This window comes from Crinia signifera, chromosome 1 (assembly GCF_055691185.1).
Source record: "Crinia signifera chromosome 1, ASM5569118v1, whole genome shotgun sequence".
NCBI classification, from domain to species: domain Eukaryota; kingdom Metazoa; phylum Chordata; class Amphibia; order Anura; family Myobatrachidae; genus Crinia; species Crinia signifera.
The window spans coordinates 321,700,330-321,722,143 of NC_139217.1; the positions used below are offsets into that span (position 1 = coordinate 321,700,330).

Genomic DNA, 21,814 nt, shown 5'->3' on the forward strand with positions numbered 1-21,814 from the left:
TGGCGTGGAGTTAATTTTATAAAGTTTGGCGAGCGCAGCGAGCCACCGAGCCCGCTCGCCACGCTTCGGGCTCGGTGGCTCGCTGCGCTCGCCACACTATATAACATCAACTCCACGCCGACGTGGATAGTGGGGGTATGAAAATGTCGGAGGATTAGTTCCGCCGCCCCTCGTGGGGCTCGCCATGCTTCGGGGTGACGTGGAGAGTGGTGCTGTTTTAGGTGTTTTACCATATGAACTACTGAGATCTCATCTCATCTCACATTTCACACCACAAAAAGGGCCATGCGATGCGATTTCACTCAGGGTGCAGTGAATAAATTAACTAAATTAACTACTGAGCGTATGTAGGAAATGTGGGCGCCCTGCTAGGAAACAAGTACCAAAAGTCTATGGCAGGTGAGGCAGTGCCTCACCTGGCTACCTTTTCTGCACATCTCTTATGAAAATTTAGCAAATCTCCAGCAGTGTATACTGCTGCATATGTGTATAATGCTGATATATTGTGTGCAAATCTGGCTCTGGTACTTGCCAGGGACTCTTGAGCAATTTACCTCACCGCACGTCCCTGCTGGTCGGTCATCTTTACCTTCTGTTTCATGTTATTGCATGTAATGAGTTTGCATTATGATGCCCTTAATGTACAGTGATCAGGGCCAGTAGCATGATGATCACCATTTTCCTAACAAAATGACGCAATTTTTATACTCATATATTTAGGCAGACATTGGGACTGGGAGTGTATGGGGTGCACACGCCCACTTGGCACTGGCCACACCCACACACCTCCTCTGCTTCTCACAATAGGCCATTGACCATTTTCAGCCCCAGGCTCATCTGACCCTTAATCCGCCCTCCATAACAGTGATGCATAGTTTCTAAGGGCTTTATAATTATATTTATTATAACCTCGATCTCGGGCTTAAGCTGGTATAAGGCCATACTTAATATGCTCCCAGAAAATGCAGGAGATTAACGATTTTTAGGGTAGCCCCCACACAGTCTCAGAAGGGTATACGGGTCTTGCCTGCATCTTGCTTGCTTCATGTTCACTTTCTAATGAATTGGGCATGATAAGAATAAAAGCACAGAAAATGCACCAATGCTGTGCAGGGGATGTCATATAGCCCTACCCCACTACCTGCAGACCTTTGAATCACTGATATTTCCATATATTGGGACAGGGACTGATGAGAAGACATTCTGGTTACGTTCTGTGTCTCCTCTTCGGGCATCTCCTGGAGAGAAGAAAAAAAAGGTAGATAATTATGTAAAAAGTTGCAGAACAGTACCTATAAAGTATTCCAGTGTCTATGTAGCTGTACTATGTACTATCCACATTACTTATAATAACTATATGTGCAATTATGCCAGTAAGGGCAAGAATGGTAAGTTTAACCTTAGCTGAAGAATGAATTATTATGCATATATGTAAAAGGGGAAAGTGATATGCAAAGCACCATTGCCCAACTCTGCCTTGGGTGCCTGGCAGTGGATAATTGTAACAAAGAAGGGTGGAGGCAATTCCACAGGGCTTAAGGCTGCCATTGGGGAAAACAACTGCCTGTGACTACTGTTCCACTGCAGTCGCTACTACCATCTCTGGGGAGCAAGCGGTACTAACTACTTTGTTTAAACTAAAGATAAAACTTTGCCCTTACCCAGAATGTTAACTATGAACACACCAAACTGCATTCTAATATAAGGCAATTGCAGGGTTTCCATGATTTGTTACATAGCAGACTCGCACCCTAGATATAGGAGTGTAGAGAGCAGGGGATGTTTATATAAACACGTGTTCAAGGCAAGTGGTGTCTGTTTTCTAATATTAGAAGCTGACACATACTTTCAATGCATCATGTTCGCAGTACCAACATAGTTTTGTCGTCATGGATCTTTTCAATGCAAGCTTCATTTCTTTCCAGCAGCCACCCCTGAATACCATGTTCCTTTGGTAGCACATTACTGTCAACAGTTGCTGTGAGATGAAAAGAATAAGACAGTTGGGTAATAGGAAAAGTGTGTTACTGCAGCCAGTTATCGTCTGGAACACTGTTTAAGTTTATATTTGAATGAGTGCTTTTAATATTCTTTCCTTTTTAGAGAAGCTCATTAACTCCATCGTCATTATCTATTTATTCTTTTTCTTACTTTTATTTCAGGGTTCACTAATATGTCAAGTTTCTATATTAGAAAGTCATGCCTGTAATATTCACAGATATACTGAGAGACTTGGTGGAATGGAAAGTATTTGACTGGAGGGTGCATTAAAGAGTTAGTAATTTGACAATGCACATCTGAGTGCATATTTCATTCCTATCAGAGTCTAATGCTTTCAGTCCTTTAGCTCTTCAAATGGAAATCTACAGTGTATTCCTGGCATAGCATGGGCATTTCTTTATAGTTTTGACAATGTTACAAGCTACACTTTCATATGCTTGGGTGTCTTAACAGCTTGAGTGGTATGCTAAGAAATTTCTCGGGCTCAGCTGCGCTGCCGCAGCGGGCTGTCCTGGAAAATTTCCGGGTATACCACTTTACATTAGGTGCGCGCCAGTGGTGCCTCCAGCGGAGCACCACTGGTGCACTACCTTTAGGGGTCCCCCAGTCACCCCCTCCTGCTGCCTCCACCCCTTCCTGTCGCCTCCACCCCCCTCCGCTCTGGCGATCGTACCTGGGTCTCCCCTGCCGCCAGCCGCCATTCACTGTGACCTAGGCGGCAGGCTCGGGGATGGTCGGCACGGCTCGGGGGGACTCGGGAGAGTTCAGGCACCCGAGTCCTCCGCTGTGAAACATCTCAGAGCCTGCCGCCTGTGTGGTGACAGGCAGCAGGGGGAAGCGGCAGCACCAGCTCCGGCATACTGGGGGGGGGGGGGAGCGGAGGTGAGGAGGAGTGGAGCGGAGGTGAGGAGGGGGGGGGGAGTGGCGGCTTCCTAGATTCTGTGGTGGGTTTTGCTGGGGCAGGACAAACCTGCCCTAGTAGCTTTGTACTGCCCCAGCGAAACCCACCACTCAAGGGGATAAAGCATTGGGACCCTTCTGGTACCACTAGATGATAGTCATAAAGAATGATGATCCATATAGTTTTAATTTAATAATAGTGCCCCTGTATAGTTTTCAATTAATAATAGTTTCCCAACTTATATAATTTTAAGTAATAGTGTCTTCATTGATTAATGAAGATTAACTTTTGGGTATCAGCTTTGTGTTATATTGTATTGTATTATTAATCTACAATCAGAAGTGCTCTTTCGTCCATCAGATATAAAGTCGACGACAATGGAATTATTACCATCAGTAATTAGCGCACCTAATTGGTAATGAGGCCTATTGTATCATAAATGCCACAGTTTAATTTTCTTGATATTACTAGGTAAACTTTGTATTACCGCCCAAGGGATCTCAACAAATAGACAATATGAGAGTTCAATAGAAAAGGCAATTGTCATGGGTACATTAAGGCTTAGGACTTGGTCTACACTACAAATTTAATTTTTTTTTTTTCTGCATCAGAAAAGCGGGCAATAAAAACTGTCTCTTTAAAGTGATGTAGTAAATAAGTAAAGGAACTTCTGCTCAATTCCTGCCAACAGACAAACTATGGAAATGCCATGAACCAGGGTCACAATGTATTCAGATTTAGGTAGCTATGGAGTTCAAGCTGTGGCAGGCTGTAACAGGGGATGATAAGACAATAGTCAAGGCCCATGGCTTGGACTACATCCACTCATTCAATCTAACCAATAAAATATGCGGGATAAGCAATTACTGACTAATGTAGGGATATTCACATATAGGCACCAACTACACCTACAGACCCAAGGTACAGAAGTCTATATTCCTTTAGGAATCAATGCACCATTGTTGACTTAAAAAACTGTCGCTAATATAGTTATTATATTATGTTGATGAAACAGTAGCAGACTGTATCTAACCTTACCTACATAAGTAATGTGATCTATGCAGTTCTCTGCATTGGTCTGGACACCACTGCTGTGTCATCTTTCCACTGTCACTCTCTTTGTACTAAGATGAATGCTTTTTGTAGACAGTAAACTTACTGACGTGGGGCAGATGACTCAGTGCAGGGAGGCAGACGTCAGATAACAGCAGCATGTACTCCCGTGTCTCGTTAAAGAGTTAGACAGAATTTCCTTTAAATACACGATTCACTAATCTTATATTTGAAATTCATTTTAAATATAGAATGTTCTGCGGTGACAGTGCTGTATTTTACTATCTCAAACTAGGTTGTCTCAAACTAGGTTGTAAAAATAAATGGTTCTAGTCTGCTTTTCATGTGGATGCTTCAGGTGCATATGGGGTCTAGAGTGTCATTTGCAGTGAATGGTCGGAGAAATGTAAAGCTGGGTTCCAAACAAATCCCCATCTGCCCAGATCGCCCATACACACTGGAGCGATGTTAATGAAGGACCTTCATGAACATGCATGGTGTTACTAGCGAGGTCGATACGTTCGATGTGCAGCGCAGCAAACCCAGTGTTGCCCCAAGCGACCACAGGAGAATGCATATCTTGCATAAACCCTGAGTGCGCATATACACTCAGTTTGGAACCTGCTCAAGATCTAGTTTCCTGACCCCTGGATTGTAATACTACTGTATTGTAGTTTTTTGGGCTATTGCCATGATTTCCAGAAAGTTGCAAAAAACCCGTAGGTAATAAAAGAAATAGATTTCATGGGCAGGAAAAGTTATTTATTTTTCTATCACAGTTGAGCATGTCTCACTTATGTATGGGATTTGTATCAAATAAAACTTATTAAGGGGAATTCTTAATCCCTCCAGTAAATGAGGAATAACTGGGTTTTTTGGCATATGTATGATTGAGCTTGATGATCTCACATTCTTTTCAGGACAATACAACTGTACGATACTGTCAGGAAAAGAGGAAACTGTGGTAGAAAGCCAATTAGCAGATTTATTTGTTATATGATACAGATTTATTAGAAAGATTTGTTATATGATACAGATTTATTAGAAAGAACACATCGGTGGAAACAAACAGAACATCCAGCCATATGGTTTTCATGCCCTGACATTACTGTTTTACATTTCCCCATTCAGATCTGTCTGTACCTCTAATAGGTAGAATGCCATCAATTTAATAGTCCTTATACACTGCTCAAATAACCCATGTTATTGCCGAGTCAGGCCTCAGTGCAAATCCCCCCCCCCCCCCCCCAAATATTCCGGGTCCAAGACCCAGCAATCCGACCTGGGAAACTAGCAAGTCCGTGTTAAGGGGCAGTGTAAATGAGTAACCAAGGTCATGGGACCTGTTTACAACAATGGAAGAGCCCATATCTCACAACTACAATGTCCTGCGGTCCATCCAGAGGTTGGAGGGCAGGGTGCATGCACTTTTTCTGCTGCCTGCCCTGCTAAGCTGACCTATTGAGAGAGAGAATCATGGCCACTTTCAATCAACAAAAGCTAAGATCATAATACATATGGGTCTGTAATCGCCACCATTAGGGAAGTGAGTATTTGGATACTTTTTATGTTGAAAATATAATATAACAGTCCTTAAAGTGGCTAAATAACAATGTTCAGGGGTGACTGTCTATGGGACACAAAGGTGATAGGGCCCAATGATGTGTGTCTTGCTCTAATGAATTTACGTTTGGGTCCAAGCAAATTTGTGCACCGTTGCATGTGCACTGAATCTCTGATTGGGTTTTTCATTTAGATGTGTGGGGGCCTCTGCAGGATGGATCAGTATTATATCCTCTGTCCCTCCTACTCTGTGCAATGTGGCTAAGCTAATGAAAGTTAGGTCTGTGAATAGTAGTAATCGTAATAGTGTTACGTGCACTGGCGGTGAGGTTACGGGTAGCGGCTGTTACTCTTTGCACAGTACTCGATCAGCCTCCTGCAAACTAGAGTTTCAACAATAACAGCCGCCTTTCCTATGCGCCTAACGCCCACCAATTACCGGGATAACGCCTGGACTTATTCGAGGATAAGGTGACTAGTGAACACTGTGCAAAAGGAAGTGCTCACATGGCGAATACCCGTAAACACACACCAGAGCACACTATAAAAAGTAACAAGTATAACTAGAGAGAAAACCCTCAACTGCAATAATGCAGACGATGATATATAAATACACACAGAGGTTAATTCCCCTAACTGCAACAGTGCAGAGGATGATACATTAATATACACAGAGTGAGCAACCCCTAACTGCAACAATGCAGAGGATGGTATAATAAAGGATAAAGTAGCTGAAGGCTGCAGGACCAGAGACGCTGGTAAAACACAGGAGCAGCTTCCAGGGAGCCAGCCGAGGTGAGCAACACCAGGGGACCAAACGGCTGTCTGGAGCTCCAGTAACCAGTCTATGCACCACCCCGCAGCAGAACAATCACCAGCATCTGCTAGAGCAGGTGCCAGGCATTTGAACTAGCCACCTCTCCCTTAGCGGCCCAGATGCCGGGTGACATCAGACGCTGACCGGCCCCAAAGTCCCGCTTGCCCAGCAACAGACGGAAGTCCTCCGCTGTCACCAGATGAAGAACTACAGACTTCCGCCTGTCCACCTCATCTCAAGCACATCCGGGAGTGAAGATAAGTTGGTGCATGTGAAGTGAAAAGTCTTCTGACTATACATGTGCGACAGCCATTGCCAGGCGGGCTCCTGGTAAATTTTACATAAAGTAGCCCATAGGCTACAGCAGCTAACACCATCTTCAGGTTTGCAGCCCCCACTGAAACCTATGTGGTTTATAGCTGCCATTGGAGACATCTGTTCCCACTCACATTAGGGTGATACATAATATTTGCGGGTACTCCCAGAATGTGTGGTTTCAGGGCATGTGCCACAAATATTGAATGATTAATAGGCCACTATATGCAAACCAAAACCCTGCATTGAAGTTCAGTTAAATGAAGAGGCGAAACTCAATACACAGCCATATGCTGAACAACGTCTACTTTATATTAACGAACATGTTACACATACGGTACTCTTGGTAGTCAAGAACTATACTGCTGTTTTGTTATGCTGTATTATATATTAGTTTTATTTCTTTATGTTATAAATTAGAAAGTAAAACATTCATTACAGCATGGCAGAGTGAGGCATAAATTAATAGACTGCAATTTGTAACTGGAATTTGCTGTTGTTGCTGTTATTATTTATTTGGGGCGTGGGACCCCTGGGTTGGTCTACTCAGGCTGCCTTGGGGAATCATAATTGTAACACTTAATCTATCACTTTCTCATTTAAACAGCTTTTTTACTAATTAACACTTTTTAACACCTTTAATTACTTCTCATCTATGTACATTTTTTGACATTTAGGGCGGTTTTCAATGTTGGATTTCGTGCCGGGACGTTTTTCGACCAGCTCACCTGCAACTTGACATGAGGAATTCAATGTTATGCCTGTCGAGTGTCGACAAAAACGGCCGTGAATTGGACAATCCACTGCCATTTCTGACAAAGCAGATCCAACTGGTGTAAAAGTCGGATCTGTTTTGTTTGCCTTCAACGCTATTGGAAACGGCATTGAATAGGCGGAGGGTGGTATTTCCTCCTCTAAGTGGTACATTTACTAAGATGGGAGTTCTATTGAAGTTGGCATGTTGCCCATAGCAACCAATCTGATTCTAGTTCTTATCTATTTAGCACCTTCTAGGAGATAATAGATAAAATATGATTGGTTGCTATCTTTGTAAATTTACCTCCTATTTTAGTGGTTCCCAAACTTTTTTAAATCACTGCACCCTAGATAAATCAGAATATTTTTCACAGCTCCCATCCCCTAGGACAAATTTTTCTTATCCACACATTTGAAAAAAAAATTAAATTAAGTAATTTGTGATTATACGTCATTTCTAGTTTAAATTTTGTGGTGAGTGAGCAGGATTTGCTTCTTTTGTCCACATAAATTATGATTGGAAGCCACAAACACTGGTTTTGCCTATTACTTTAACCAAAAATAATTTGAGTTGCTCCTTTTTCTACTATATTCACTGTTAATTCTGTTTCTATAAATATATTGAAATTTAGTGTAATGCATCTGTTCTATGACATCAGCATCTTGAGGTGTATGTACTGTACTTTACTGTACCTGCACTCAAAATGTTTGTAGATTAATTCAATCAACCTGTGATTTTACTGTTTTTTTGTCATATTTTTCTTGTTACTGAAGCTTAATTTAGTAAAAATTAAATGGACCTTGCGAACTGAATAAGAAATCTTTTTAGAAATCGCTGTCAAGCCAAATAATTCAAATATCATGTGGATTCAATCATTAAACATAGATTGTTAATGATTTAATCCAGTTGATTTGAATTATTTGGCTTGACAGCGCTTTCTAAAAAGATTTCTTATTCAATCTGCAAGGTACATTTAAGAATTTTTATGTTTTAGTTCTATTAATGAGAAGGTACAATCACTTACTTTTGAAAGCAGCAGTCTGGGCAAATTTTTATAATTTTTATGAATTCTCTTCATCATCTTCAGACGGGACCAGCGCCTAATCTAATTGTTTTCTGTTGATTCAATAAAAATTTTGGAGTTTAAAATAATTTGAGTTGGTCCTGGACCACCAACCCAAGGCACCCCTGCAAGTGTCCCAAGGCACCCCAGGGTGCCATGGCACACAGTTTGGGAACCACTGCCTTAGTTGCTATTTCTTATTAATGTAACACTTTTTACACTTATGCTACTTCTAGTTTGGTGCCTTGGGGTAGTTGGGTTGTGCTGGTGCAGGAAAACAATGCATGTAAAAATAGCATATTAAAAAATGATATAACAGAAAATAATGTATCTATTCCAGGTCATACCTAGAATGCTTTCTTCCTCTCAGCTCTACAATTTTTATTCCAGTTAATTAAATATATTTGAAATGTAAAAAACCTAGGTAAGCAAGATCTACTATGTGTTCTCCAAAAACAGAAGGGGGTCTGGCACTCGCTAATCTGGAATACTAAGTAATAATGTGCTTAACCAATCAGGAGACTGCTTTCCACTTGCCAAACTGTGGATCCTTATAGAACTGAGTATGTTCCACATGTCCTCTATGACAGAGCTACTGTGGCTCCCCCCAGTCTGTCAAGGCTCCACCTCCCAGCAGCACCCCGCATGTAAGTAAATATGCGGGGCAGCCGAGGCGGGTTTTTTTTATTAGTGAATCCAATCCCGAATTCCGGGATTGAAAAAATGCCCCGGGATTGGAATCCCCAATCCAATGGTATTTTACAACATTGTCACTGGTAACATAGGGCCAGATGTATCAAGTTTCAAAAATTGATAAAGTGGAGAGTGATAAACAACCAGCTCCTACCTGTCATTTTTCAAACAAAGCCTGTAACATGGCAGGAAGGAGCTGATTGGCTGGCTGCTTATAACTCTTCATTTTTTCACTTTTTGAAGCTGGATACATCTGGCCTTATTTTACCAGTGACAATGTTGTAAAATATCTGGCCCAATGTTTTCATCCCACTCGATATCCAAAACGTTTTTGTAAAATTCACTTTCTCAGACCCCTACTCCACCCGTTACTGAATCAAAAGCACATAGGCAGTTTCACCTGTAAATGGTAGGTTGTGAACACTTGTAATAGGTCTCCTCTCCTTCAAGGTATTGGTATTGGTTTGGGTTGGCTGATTACTATAGTTTAATGGGCTCCACTGCCACCAAAGATAAAATGACCCCAAGAGCTGCAGGGCCAGTACAATACATTCTGCATCTGAACAAATTTGCATGCAATGCTATTGAAACTTCCAAGTGGACATAAAGAGACAGGAGAGAGATAATATGAAATATAAAAGTTGTAGCAAACTATTATGTAATAAATGTATTGCATGACTTAAATGTAGGTTGTGTTGCTCTTGAACTTCACTGCGATATTTTAGCGTATCACCTTTCTGTTTTGATGTATTGAAATATTTTATGCAGATGGAGCCTTGTGACTTTGTACGGCATGTTCTAGTGTTCCAAAGAGGAAATGAGCTGACAAAGTTCTCACGTGTGCTGGAAAAGAATCCAAATTGTAACTACGCTTCTGGTAAAGATCACTAACAGTAACAATGGTCTTTCTTCTGTAATCTACATTTCCCAGTAAAGTTCTTTGCTTTGTGCAAAATATCCGCATTAATGGCCTATATTTTCATATTTTTATTTAAGTATGCACCATGATTAATAAGCCTAAAGACCAGTGGTTTATATATAATGGGTGCAGGGTGCACAGCGCACATGGGATGCAGTTATAATCCCAGTGGGCAGGATGTAGGCTTCCGGAGTCTCCACAGCTGGCCTCCTGAAGGTAAACTGGTGGTGGGTTAGGGTCGGGGCATCGGGAGGAAGTATTAGGCGCTCACAATGGGAGGTTATAGTTAAGCTACAGGGCAGGGGGTGTTAGGTTTAGGTGGCGGGGTATGGGGGGCTAGTTTATGCACCAGTGGGGATGATTCTGGTTAGGCTGCAAGCAGGGAGAGTTAGGGGGTAGGAGTAAATGGTTAAATCACTAATGAAGCCTGTGACGGGATTCACCATATCTTCATGCCAACGTTGGTCTTTTGACTGCCAGCTTTCCCACCGCCGGGATACCATATTTATCCCATGCACACAGGTCCCTGGGTTCATGGAGTCGCTAAATGCCTGTCTGAACAAGTTGTGCCAGGACGGTGAACATGTGGATCGCAGAGGTCATCAATGGGCTGATGATCCGGGAAATAGAGTACACGTAGAATTCAGGGCCGGATTAACAATGGGCCTGATGGAGCTACAGCTCCAGGCCCACTCTCCAAATAGGCCCATTTTGTAGCTGAGGACCAGGGCTTTCCAACGAGCCCAGCCCCGTGTCGCTAGTCCCCCGAGAACCAGAGATACTGCCAGGCAAACCTGGAACGTTTTCCGCATAGAATAACATGGGACCCGTTAACTCCGACCTCCACCCGTTTCCAACGGCTGCCAGTTCCCCCTTCAGCATCACAGAAGCTCCAGGTTAATCTCTGTCGAACCCAAATCGCTGGGCCTGCAATACGATAACTGGTCCTTTTTTTTTCATTTCTGGCTGTTCATGTTGTTTGAAGACAGATTTCTCTGGAACCAAACGCCCCATTTTCACGGGACCAAAATCATTTGAAGCCTACATGTAAATGGGTCAGTTGGTTCCGAAGTTATAGCTCATGGGTCTTCAAACTGTGGCCCTCCAGATGTTGTGAAACTACAAGTCTCATCATGCATTGCCACAGTTTTGCTATTAGGGAATGCTAAAACGATGTCAAGGCCTGCTGGGACGTGTAGTTTCACAATAGCTGGAGGGCCACTGTTTGGACATGCCTGGTATAGTGTGTATTTTGGCTCAATACATGTGGCACAATGTGAATTTTGACTTAATCTGTGTGGCATAACGTGAATTGTGACTCAATCTGTGTGCCATAGTGTGAATTTTGACTCAATCGGTGTACATTTTGGCTCATTCCATGTGGTATAATGTGTAAGAGGCAAGTACAGTATAAGGGGGTTACGGTACTTATATGTTAGTTGGGCGCCCACTAAGCTATTTGCTTAGTTTGCATGTCCGCTCGCCACGCTTCGGGCTTGGTGGCTCGCTGCGCTCGCCACACTATATAAAATTAACTCCATGCCGACATGGATAGTGGGGGTATGAGCGTACTAACTATAGTGGGCGCCCAACTAACATATAAGTACCGGGGTTACTATTGTGTTGCATGATTTGTATAAGGGGTATATGGTGTGGTAAACTTAGGTGACCACATAAAAGGTGCTGAAATGTTGTCTACCAAGTTTCGACTTTCAGTATTTTATTCATAACCTCACCCCGCAAGTATATTAGGACATCGGCATCCTGCGAGTGCACCTTTAGAGTGCACCCGCCAATATGCACCCGCCAATATATCTCCCTGCATTTTTCTTGTCAGCCCCCTGCCTTTTCCAGGCATATATAATTAGTTACAAAACATAATTAGTAGTTACACAAATAGAGACACACCCATGAGCAGACCACCCAAACAGAACACTGGTCATGCCACCCACATTATTAGGTGTTGGCCACAACCCCTGTTATTGCTCATAATAGGCCCTTGATCATTTTCAGCTCCAGGCCCATTTAGACCTTAATCTGGCTCTGGTAGAATTGCTCCTTCAGTCTGTCGGCAGTTACTTTGCTCACTCCCATCACATGCTTACTACAGGTCATTGCATAGTGCTCTATCGCATTCATGCTGTGCAAATTTGGAAAGGTTATTGACAACACCTGCAGGTGGTTCCCATATCCCATATATAACCCAGGATTATACTATAAAGCATTATGAGGGTATTTCAGATATGGTTGGAGTAACGATACATGCTGCAAAGTATTGATTATCTGTACTGCGCGCATGTGCAGAACTCCTTCTGTATAAACACAAATGGGTCCTGCGTCGGATGCTGATCGGCATGACCAGCGAATGATTTGGAAGGTGCACACAAAACTAAGACACTCTCTGGTGTCAGATCTGCGTGTGATGACAGCTGCCCGTCCCCGGCAGCCGCGCCACTGCCGTATTTCCATGGGGCCGCCCAGCATTGTCATGGGAACACGTAAACGCACAGGGGATTGAACCAATCAAATTCAGGCCCTATACGTACTACTACAATCAGTGGCGTAACTATGAATTGGGCGCCCCCCCGCCGTTAATGGGGGGCGCCCCCGCCGCACCCCCCGCCTGCAGCCTTACCTGTCTTGCTGGTCCCGTCCCGGCTCCCTTGCTGGCTTCATTCTTCTGCTAGTGAGACGGACCAACACATAATGTCTGCCCCCATACAGCAGACAGTTTCAGAGAACTGTCTGCTATATGGGGCGGACATTTTATTGTGGTCCGTCTCACTAGCAGAAGAATGAAGCCAGCAAGGGAGCCGGGACGGGACCAGTGAAGTCAGGTAAGGCTGCGGGCGGCGGATTGTCGGGCGGCAGATGGGCGGACGGGAGGGGGCTAACTATAGCACCACAGCCCCCCGGCGCCCACACATGCACAGCGCCCCCCCCGCGGCTACGGGGGCTGCGGTGCTATACTTACGCCTCTGACTACAATCCTTCGCCTGACAGTAAGCCCTGGGAGACACCCTTGTAGTGTTAGGAATTTAAAGCTTTTAATGCTCTTAAAGGACTGGTTGGATTGCATAGACTATCCAATAAAGCAAATGTGATACTATGAAAGTAATTTCTATGCTGTGTAACCCTAGCTCTGGCGGACGAAGGACAGCCTTTCACAGTGTACTTGCCTTTGTCCTTGTGGGAGTGCGTGCATCACTCCCCCTGTTGTTGTTATTTCTCTATCAGGAACACATGTTTATTGTTATGGGAGACATATACATATATACTTTGTACCTTTCCTTAAACTGAACATCTAGTGATTGCAGTCATTGTAAATACATCCTAACAGGAGCCTGTGTGTGCCTTACGACCTGGACAGCTAAATAGTTACACAGCAATGTTTCAAGAGATAAGCTAATCAGAAATCAACATTGTGGATAGCACAAGACAATAAAGCATTACATAAAAACACAGGCACGGGCGGCATCAGGACACTCTATTCAGGGGGCTTCCATGGAAAAAACACCACTCGCTGTAGCTTTTAAATTTTTTTGTGAATTAACTAGGTCATAAATAGCGTAGTGAACAAAATAATTACGGCGAGGGAGACAGACACAATTGCATGTTGTGTTGTAGACTTTGGTGTATAATAGTGCTTGCTTTTATTACTGTGGATTGCTATTTGCTTTAGTTTTTAACGGTGAGCTTTAATTGCCTTCAGGAGGAACATACATTCTGTTCTCTCCGAGCGCTAAGGACAGTAAGCCGGGAGGTGTAAGTAACGTGTGCTTGTCATTTGCCGATTTTTTTTTGAGGTAAGGGTTGGAAAAAATGTGCAACACTGTGAGAAAATATGCAATTGTACGTCACCTTCCATAGTCTAACACAGTCTGATACTCCCATATGTACAACCAAATGCAATCAATTATGTACAAATTTCTGATTTACTGATGTGGTAATGTCTTATTTTTGCTCACACTTTAATATTTAACTACTATCTAACAGGTGAATTGAGGACACTCAAAAATCAGGCAAGAACATTACACTTCCTTTCAGGTTGTCCATTCCCTAATCTCCATGGAGTAATAAGAACAGCTGGTACAACTGCCACTTCTGTGTGGAGAAACAGACAATTCAGGTCATCCACCTTACCAGCGGTCTAACAGGTGGTAGTTTACTGGCCTCCTGGTTGTTTAGCTTGCACACAAAAATTATTTAATGGGTACCTGCAATTTGCAAATGCTGCAGAGAAGATACAGACTAGAACAAACAAAAAACAGGTTATACTTTAGGCTACGGTTATGTACTTCTCACAAATTGTCCAGTGCTCTGCAAAGTAATGGCACCTTAGGACACAATAATATTGCAAATATAAGACGGCATGACTAGTGTGCCCTGGGCTACAACATGCACATGCATATCATAGGAATACATGAGGAAGCGGATAGTTGCAGCCCAGTGTATTAATCCACATAATAAAGTGCATCTGCCCATGCAGAACAGATGAAGGCTGCCACTGCCGATGAGACCAGGGGTAGTGGGTAATTACACTGGTCTGGATGGGCCTGGATCTACCGATACCCCCTCTCCCTTTACCAGTCAACAGCAGAAGTTTCAGTCTCTAGCCAGCCCCACTGCTGTGTGCTAGCTGAGCTGTGGTGGTGCGGGGAGGCTTCTGCCGTTTAGCATGGAGTAGGGGGGATGGGGAACTGGACCGGACCGTGAAACGCCAAACCAGACAGGCTCCATTCATCGAACTCTGCATGCCGGAGCTTGTAGTGTCCGGTCTGGGGGGGGGGGTGTATCCTGTCAGGGGAGTGCCTGCAATATATGTTCCTGGGTACATGGGGAAGGGGAGATTACAGCCTCCTCTGTATGTTCTGAGTCAAATGCATCTTAAGAAGCACCAGGTTTGTCATGTACAGCAAGGACATAGGGGGAGATTCTCTAAACTAACAATGCAGTAAAAACCCAGTTATCAGGGTTTTGTACCGCATTTGGGATGCTCTAAGCAACCACCGCCGGATTACAGCGATGGCGATGCCCCATAGAAGCCTATTGTCCCACCGCCGCCCCGCATCGACCCAAGCCACCCTGCATCGACCCCCCTCACCTGTGTCCAGGCAGCCTGTGACCTCCTCCTCCCTGCACTATGATCCTCTTCCGGGTGCAGGGAGGAGGAGAGCCCGGCGCAGCAGCAGCGCCGGGTAAGGGAGGGAGGGGGGAGCAGCCCTATGGGACTCGCTGTCTCTCACCGCAAAGAACAGCTCTTAACGCAAGAGCTGTCCTTTGTCATAATTATCGCTTATGTTAGAGCATATGCGATAATTATGTAGGCGATGGGGGGCGATGTCTTGCGGTAAGGGGGCTCGGATGTTAGAGCATTCCCTCCATAATCACATGTTTTTTATAGTGAAACTTTGTTCTCATTTATGAATGAAAGTAGCAAAATATTCACTATAATATTTGCCCACAAAATCATATAACACAGACCAAGCCACCCTGCATCGACCCCCCTCACCTGTGTCCAGGCAGCCTGTGACCTCCTCCTCCCTGCACTATGATCCTCTTCCGGGTGCAGGGAGGAGGAGAGCCCGGCGCAGCAGCAGCGCCGGGTAAGGGAGGGAGGGGGGAGCAGCCCTATGGGACTCGCTGTCTCTCACCGCAAAGAACAGCTCTTAACGCAAGAGCTGTCCTTTGTCATAATTATCGCTTATGTTAGAGCATATGCGATAATTATGTAGGCGATGGGGGGCGATGTCTTGCGGTAAGGGGGCTCGGATGTTAGAGCATTCCCTCCATAATCACATGTTTTTTATAGTGAAACTTTGTTCTCATTTATGAATGAAAGTAGCAAAATATTCACTATAATATTTGCCCACAAAATCATATAACACAGACCAAGCCACCCTGCATCGACCCCCCTCACCTGTGTCCAGGCAGCCTGTGACCTCCTCCTCCCTGCACTATGATCCTCTTCCGGGTGCAGGGAGGAGGAGAGCCCGGCGCAGCAGCAGCGCCGGGTAAGGGAGGGAGGGGGGAGCAGCCCTATGGGACTCGCTGTCTCTCACCGCAAAGAACAGCTCTTAACGCAAGAGCTGTCCTTTGTCATAATTATCGCTTATGTTAGAGCATATGCGATAATTATGTAGGCGATGGGGGGCGATGTCTTGCGGTAAGGGGGCTCGGATGTTAGAGCATTCCCTCCATAATCACATGTTTTTTATAGTGAAACTTTGTTCTCATTTATGAATGAAAGTAGCAAAATATTCACTATAATATTTGCCCACAAAATCATATAACACAGACTAAATGATCCAATCAGAAGCAGCTAGCTAGTGTCGGCAACTGTTGTCGTCATCTGGCTGTATTTGCATAAGCACTCTGGCACCTGTAAGTACTGTAATCTAGCTTCTGCCATACAGCACCTGCTTCTCTGCGCAGATTTCCCCTAATTGCAGTTATGCAACTGCTCCTTACTTTATCCATTCTACATCTGTTTCTTCATGTCATCTACATAGAGTATTTAAACTAAGTGGGTGCAGGTTGCTGTTCTCAATATAGGATAATACTGGTCTTAAGGGGTGTACACATGGTGCAATTTTGGCAGGTGATTTTGACTAGATAGTCAAAATCACTGGAAGGTTAGCCAAAATCACACAGTGTTAAGCATGCATGTGTGCCCCCCCCCCCCCCTATGGGGGTTATTCTAGTTCACTCGCAAAGGCAAAATCACCCTCTTATGGACAAAACCATGTGCACTGCAGGTGGGGCTGATGTAACATGTGCAGAGAGAGTTAGATTTGTGTGGGGTATGTACTTCAAACTGATATCTATATTGCAGTGTAAAAATAAAGCATCCAGTATTTACCCTGCACAGAAACAATAAAACACCCAAATGTAACTCTCTCTGCACATGTTACATCAGCCCCACCTGCATAGGCGTGCGCACATTGAGTGTTAGGGGTGCACAGGCACCCCCTAATGCTGTGCCCACCCATTTGAATACCTCCCTGTCGCTAGCAATACCATACCTAATAAAATGTGCTGCGCACGCCTATGCCCACCTGCAGTGCATGTGGTTTTGTCCACAATAGCGTGATTGTGCCTTTGCGAGTGAACTAGAATAACCCCCTAAGTCAGTATAACATTGCAAAATATACTGTGTGGGCAAGTCTATTTTGACTAGAACACAGGTTCTCAAACTCAGTCAGGACCCCACACAGTGCATGTTTTGCAGGTCTCCTCACAGATTAAAGTGAAATAATTAGCTCCACCTGTAGATCTTTAAAAATGTGTCATTCAGAAATGAGTGCACCTGTCGGGTGACCTGGAAAAACGTGATCTGTGTGGGGTCCTGAGGACCTAGATTGAGAATCAATGGACTAGATCATAGACTATAGGTGCCCATACACGTTACGATAACAGCGTGCAATACGTGGGCGGATCGCAATGCATGCATTTTGCATGCGATATGCAATTCGATCCGCGAACAGTACAAAAAGTATGTGCAGCACATCATAGGGAAGATAGACAAAATCTCCATTGCATATAGACAAAATCGGCCACTAGCAAAAATCTCACTGTGTGTATTTTCAAATACTTTTGCTTGTTGTGCCCTTGTATTACAGGCTGGAATGTTGTGCACTGTTTAAACTTTAAGGCTGTGTACACACGGGGACGATTTTGTCTAATATCGCGGGCAATATGGTCGCTGAGCGACCATATTGCCCGCGATGGGAGTGTGCACCCGTTTTCTCCTCTGTAGTGATCGCTGGTTGCAGGAACATGCTCCTGCGAACAGCTGATTTCCACTGCCAGGCTCCCCCGGCAGTTTCTTTTTCATCAGCGACCATCTCTGGTCGCTGATGCAAACGGGACACTGAGCAATATATAGCTCGGCGATATATCCCCCCGTGTGTACGGGGCTTTAGGCATAGGGTCAAAGGATCACATTTTTACAACCAGGTTAAATTATTTTCTTACAAAAATAAAGAAACCAAACAGGAAGAGATAAAAATGTTTCAATGGTTTAATGCGCATAATAATATACTGAATTCATTGATAAAACAGTGTAAATAATTTACTTATAGTCATTTTATTTAGATGTTTTAAACTGGCACTTTAGGTCCAATTGTAACCTGGCTGCTCCACCATCACCCGGATTCACAGGTTATAGCAATCTAAAAGAACAAATAGGAGCACTCCATAGTGCAATATCACAAATAACAAGTTTTTATTTGTTTACAAATTCCATGCAAGGACAAGTACAAGGTAACATACCGCAAGGAACGGTTCAACACAACCTTAGTGTATATAAGCATAGATTTCTGTGACCCGCACCGAACATTGGAGTGGTTGCACTCTGTCAGCGTTCAGCAAGCAGGCAATGCCAGGCCAACCCCCTACGCGTTTCGCCACTGAGGACTTCGCCTGGCCTGAGCTAAGCAAGTGCTAAGTAGACGCAGCTGCGAATAATACAATCAATGATGGTGGGCTACATTAGAGGTTCCTGACCGACACCAGGCCAGCACTCTGACGAAGTCTTCAGTGACGAAACGCGTATGGGGCATGGCCTGGCGTCGTCTGCTTGCTGAACACTGACAGAGTGCAACCACTTCAATGATCTGTGCGGGTCACAGAAATCTACGCCTATATACACTACGGTTGTGTTGAACCGTTCATTGCGGTACGTTACCTTGTACTTGTATACACATTATTGTTTCTACATTAAAAAGAAGCTTCTCAGCAAACATATGTAGACATATTGTGTAGGGCAGTGTTTCACAAACTATTAAATATTTGCAGCTAATTCCTCCGAAAACAAAAGTTTTCGGGGTGTTAGCAACAAATATAAAGTACCTTTCAGATCCCTGCTATGATCCCTCCTGAGCCACTCGCAGCCACATCCTCCAAAGGTTTCTATGGGGTTCCTATGTACCAGTATCAGGCAGCATCGCATAGTATCCTGAATGGAGGTAGCTCAGTGTAGCCTATGGGCTACTTACTTACTGCCGGTGGGGGACAGTGCCGGTCAGCCGTGGTTCAGCACTTGCATGCGCAGTCTCCCGGCACCCGGAAAAGCAGATCGCAGATAAAGCACCATTTAACTCTTACCTCATCTGCATAGCAGGGCCGTTGCCCCAGCAACATTTTATTAAGGCAATAGATTTTTCCATGCTGAGATAAACAGTGAACAAAAACGGTTCTGTCACTGTTAATAACTAGGCCAGATAGTCTTGCATTCCTAGTAGACAGTGTGCACAATATAGGAGCACTGGGTGTAACCTGGCAGTAACAATTACAAATAAATATTTCATTCAATGCTGCCCTATGATCTACCCTAAACTAGGGCACCACAAATGGCATTTTGCCACATCCAGGAATTCACTGGTTCATTCTGCTGCTGCAGGGGTGATACTTACGCATAATAAATCAGCCCATTCTGCTTCCAACCTCAGCAAACGGCTAAGTAAGACTATACTATGTTTAGGACATTGTGTTCTGTTTTAATTATAGATCTCTTTCTATGGTTTCATTCTAGAGCCTGTTCTTTCCCTAAATGTACACAGCCAGACAATAGGGGCACATATGTTGTCCCCCCCCCCCCCCCCCCCCTTTAAGTCGTTAACATTTCCTTATTATATATAGCGGTTTTCTTGCCAAAGTACAGTATTTGAACTAATATTTGTGTGCTTCTGGCAGAACGTTGTGATATAACCCTTAACAATGCCCACACTTTGCTATCTTGCTATAGTCTGGTTAGGTAAGATGAGTTTGTTTGCTATCCCATGAAGGGATGTTAATATTGTGTTTGCACATGTTAAAGTCATGCATCTGGTGAAGCCTGCAAGGAACGAACCCAGTTGACTTTCTCAGGGTGACACAATTCTAGCTGGCTGCTGTCCAGCCTTTCAAAATAAAAAAAATAAGATCCTGCAGGGATCACTGCCAAGAGTGCTGAAGGCAAAAACACAGCCAGAGTTCAGAACATATTCCTATGAAATCATCTGACATCAGAACATTTCTGTATCGGGCGTCCTGGGTCTTAGTACAAAGTGCTCATAAAAACATGTGAACAGTCTCTACCAGAGCTGTCTCTTTTACTTAATTGAAAACTTCAGTCAGGCTTCCTTCGCAATACAGCTATGTTATGCTTTCTCACTTGTTATACAATGGTTCTTTCTGCACCCGCATATATAAATACTCTACAGAAAATGTTTAATCATTCGCATCAGTTTCCTCCCCAGTGGAGCTTACAGTCTAATTTATCTACCATGCAAACACAGGATCGTGTTCTGTTTATGTGCTAAATAGGGCATGTTGTTTTGCATGGTGAGAAGCATCCTGTGCAGATAAATAGGTGTAGATAGTGGGCAGTCCTGCAGGGACAAGGGAGGGTAGCAGCTTTCCCTATACCAGCTAAGAACATTGCACAACATACCTTGCTGTTTGTTATGCTACTTGGAATACTGATCAAAACATAGTCTGCTGACCAGACGAGGGAAATACACTTGTTGCTTTCTCTGGTGTTCCAGTCAGGGTAACACGAGTTTATGTCAGAATTTCCAGATCACCATATTGGGCTCCTAATGCAGTGTGTTCTTACCTTCTTATTATTGCTCTCATATGTAGGCAATAAGTGATGTGCCCATCTGGTCTATGATCTGCACTTGCTAGGGAGCACCTTTAATTTATAATTAATGTAATTTACCATGCAGCACACGCAGAGGCGTAGCTAAGGTGGAGCCGGCGGAGCTTGTGCTCCGGGCGGTAGCACCTCGCATTGGCGCACACAGGGGATATCAATTAATGTTGTGGCTGCCTGCAGCCACAAGAAAGCCCCATTATGTCCCTTAAAACTCAGCGCAGCCAGTCAGTGTTATACTAGACACTGAGCTAGCGCTGGCTGTCATCGCAGCTTACCCACAGTGGAAGTCAAGTTATCCAAGCTCAGCCCGGCTACTGCCTGTACAGCTCTCAGCGCTTCCGCGTCAGGTGGCTTCCTTTAGCAAACCACCTGATGCGGAGCAGTGACAGTCAGTAGCCGGGCTGAGCTTAGTTGACTTCCCCTGTTGAGCTGAGATGAAATCCAGCGCTATCTCAGTGTCTATAACACTGGCTGTGGCTGCCCTCCAGAAATGGATTAAGGGGGAGCCCAGGGGGTACTCACCCCAAGCCCTCCTTCCTCTAACACCCCCCCCCCCAGAGACGGAGACAGGCTGGGGAGACCTCCTCGGCACATATACACTGCGAGAGAACAGCTGACTGCTGCTCCTCTCTGCAGTGAGTTCATTTCCGGGTGACACAGCAGGGAGAGAGCTACTGAGCAGCAGCTACATAAACCTCATCCTGTCCTCATGATCTGCTGGTGGTATGTGCTTTGTTTATGTTGTTTGTGTATGCTTATTTGTAAGCTATGTATGTATGTATGTATGCTGTGTGTATCATATATGTGTGCTGTGTGTGTGTATGTATGTATGTATGTATATGTATGATGTGTGTTATGTATGCATCATGCTGTGTGTCTTGTGTGTATGTCTGGTGTGTTGTGTATGTGTGTATATGTATTATGCATGTACTGTATGTATGTATGTATTTATTTATTTATTTGTTGTGTGTGTGTGTGTGTGTGTGTGTGTGTGTGTGTGTGTGTGTGTGTGTATGTATCTATGTATGCTGTGTGTTGGGTATGTATAAATAAATTATGTTGTGCACCTGATATTATTAAAAAGTGACTT

General features: G+C 44.1%; 1 long non-coding RNA gene across 1 annotated transcript; it reads right to left on the bottom strand.

Moving 5' to 3' along the window:
* Positions 1–1,075: 1,075 nt before the first annotated feature.
* LOC146029413 (uncharacterized) lies at positions 1,076–21,058 on the bottom strand. The gene is made up of 3 exons (XR_014455347.1): positions 21,000–21,058; positions 1,876–1,978; positions 1,076–1,238 (listed from the first exon to the last, which is right to left on the bottom strand). It is a non-coding gene; the product is annotated as an uncharacterized LOC146029413 (long non-coding RNA).
* Between the last annotated feature and the right edge of the window lie 756 nt (positions 21,059–21,814).